This window comes from Bison bison, unplaced genomic scaffold (assembly GCF_000754665.1).
Source record: "Bison bison bison isolate TAMUID 2011002044 unplaced genomic scaffold, Bison_UMD1.0 scf7180017864302, whole genome shotgun sequence".
In the NCBI taxonomy this organism is placed as follows: Eukaryota; Metazoa; Chordata; class Mammalia; order Artiodactyla; family Bovidae; genus Bison; species Bison bison.
Window position 1 is genome coordinate 737,948 of NW_011494874.1, and position 2,796 is coordinate 740,743.

The 2,796-nt window shown below is 50.8% G+C and overlaps 1 long non-coding RNA gene and 1 pseudogene across 1 annotated transcript in view; both read left to right on the forward strand.

Annotated features, from left to right (window-relative positions):
• The window catches only part of LOC104996991, a 6,861-nt pseudogene extending 4,911 nt beyond the window's left edge, over nucleotides 1-1,950 (forward strand).
• A 662-nt stretch (nucleotides 1,951-2,612) lies between these two features.
• Nucleotides 2,613-2,796, forward strand: part of LOC104996930 — a 778-nt gene continuing 594 nt past the window's right edge. The window contains exon 1 of the long non-coding RNA XR_826260.1: nucleotides 2,613-2,745. This is a non-coding gene — a long non-coding RNA (uncharacterized LOC104996930). The remainder of the gene's footprint in view (nucleotides 2,746-2,796) is intronic.

The following is a 2,796-nucleotide window of genomic DNA, read 5'->3' on the forward strand; positions in this document are numbered from 1 at the left end:
TCGAAAAATCCATCAGATCGAAAGGTGTGTTTCAAAGTGAAGACGACAGCACCTCGTGGGTACTGTGTGAGGCCCAACAGGGGAATCGCTGACCCAGGGTGGATAGTGACCCCAGTGAGACGAGTAAACACAAGTTTACGGTACAGGCGATCTTTGCTCCACCAAGCATTTCAGACATGGAAGCCGTGTGGAAAGAGGCAAAACCCCATGAAGGAATGGGTTCTCAGTTGAGATGTGTATTTGAGATGCCCAGCGCAAATGATAAATAGAAGGACATAGAACCCAGCAAAGCCGCTCCTCTGAGCGCTGTGAAGCTGGACGACCCCTGCCAAAGCCCCACTGTGTTTCCCTCAACAAGACAGAGACGAGGAAGCTCAAGGAACAGTGCAGGAGGCTCCAAGGGAGAGCTGGAAGAGGAAAACCAGCCCCCGAGGGAGGAGACTCAGGCTCTGGAAGGTAGCACATCCGGAGAAACCTGGATCCACCTGGGGCCTCCAGAGAGAATGTCACCAGTACCCCGCCTTTACTTCTTGCTGTCACTGCAGCCATCATCACTGGATTCTTTATAGGGACATTCAGCTTGAAGAGCGAAGCACACAGAGTGCTATCTCTTTGTTTCCTTTTGACCAGAAAAGATTCATCGCAAAGACTGAAGCTGAAACTCCAATCCTTTGGCCACCCGATGCGAAGAGCTGACTCATTGGAAGAGACCCTGATGCTGGGAAAGATTGAAGGCAGGAGGAGAAGGGGACAACAGAGGATGAGATGGTTGGATGGCATCACCGACTCGGTGGACATGAGTTTGAGCAAATTCTGGTAGATCGTGGAGGACTGGGGAGGCTGGTATGCTGCAGTCCATGTGGCTGCCAAGAATCGGATGCAACTGAGCAACTGAACAACTGTGTTACTGGTAATGTGGTCCACAGTGACCACGCTTTGTGTGTACAGCGTCCTGCAGGCCTCGCTAGCCGCGGCCTCATGGTTAGAAAGAGACACGGAAGAGCAGAGCTCTGGCCCCCAGAAGGGCCACTGTCACCAGACAATCCCTACGGGGTGTGGTTGCACATTCAGTCCTTTATGAAATTCACAAATAAAGAACTGTTCTTTCTTTGTGGTTTTAATAAGAGTTCAAGAATTGTCCAGAGTCTTGCAAATGTTATTTTAATGATCCCTTTGAATTTTATCTGTTGCTGTTAACTCTTGAAATATGATCTATTTAGATTGCTAATCCCACTCATTCAGGAAATGCCAGGAGGTGTTCTGTGGGGGAATGGTGCCTTGTACAGTGTAAGTTTTCTCCTTCACCTTTGCTGATATCAAGGCAGGATTTTTTTTTATCCCTTGTAAAACAGTTGTTGACTGAGTTTTTCATTTTTCCAATCGGCCCCGTGGTATTTAACACAAAAATATAAAACTGTTAACAGATTCTTGCTTGATTAAAAAAAAACCACAAACCTTTTACTGCAGCAAGTGCAGGCCTTTGCTGGGGTGGGGTGGGCGGAGGGGAGGAGAGTGTGACAGCTGGGAGGGGTGGTGCCCGCGGGCTTCGGATCTAGTTCCTGCACTTAACTTGGTTTCCCATAAAGAAAGAAGTGCTGTGGTCCTGTCACCTAAGGGGCCTGAGACTCACTAGTGACATCAGGTTAGGGGATTGTGACCAGCATTTTAAAGGGTTGTCAGGAAATACAGGACCTCCGTTAAATCTGAATTTCAGACAATGAAGGCGTTGTTTTCAGTATAAATATACCCGCAGTGTTATACAGGGCTTACACATACTAATCAAAAGTCTTTGTTATCTTAAGGTCATATTTAACTGGGAGTCCCTTATTTTTGTGGCTAAATCTGGCAACCCTAAGTGGTGTAGAAATGAAAGCCTCAGAAAGGGCCTCACAGTGTGGGAGTAGATGTTACTTCAGGTGTCTGTGTGGGTGTGCACAGGGTCACACCTGAGATGCGTCTCTTACTGTGAACTGGGGTGTGAAAGCTATTGTCTCCGGTGGCCGTGTTGGTGTCAGAGAACCAGAGAGGTAACAGCGCCTGGTGATAATAAGGGCACTGCTGCTGCTGTAATAATCAGTGTTGCCCCATTCTCTGCCCTACTCCACATTTTTGTTTTGGAGAACATTTCTCTCTTAAAAAAAATTTTTTTAACTCGGCTGCACCAGGTCTTAGTTTTGGCATGTGGGACCTTTTTTTTTTTTTTAAGTTGTGGCATGCGAATTTAGTCGCAGCATGCAGGATCCAGTTCCCTGATCAGGGATGGGAACCCTGGCCCCCCAGCACTGAAAGCTCGGAGTCTTAGCCACTGGACTACCAAAGAAGCCCCATGGAGAGGATTTTTCTTGAAAGAACTCTAAGCTTTCAAATGTTTACTGCAATAGTACTCCGAAAGTAGCCCCTGTTGATCAGACTCTCAGCTCTCCTTGGAAGGAAAGAGACCAGTTCCACGCTCTGGGCTCACCCGGGAGCAGACGCCCCCAGGTGGGCAATGCGCCCTTCCCGTGGAACACCTGCACGCAGCACCACGAGGAGCGACTCAGCCCGTCAGGCGCCGGCACCGCGGTGACGCGCTTCCGGTCGGTCCCGCCAGCGCCCCGGGGCGTGCCCTCTGCTCACCCGGAAGCTACGGCCCGGGGGAAAGAAGCCCTCTGGCGTCGGGACCCGCCCGGTGAGCGTGGGCCGAGGGTGCCAGACCTGCGGGCACTCCAGGTGCCGCTGCGGGACGGTCCGCCCCAGGGCAGGGCGGCTGGGACCGGGTTAGAAGCGAGCGAAAGGCCGCGTAGCCGAGAGGAGGCG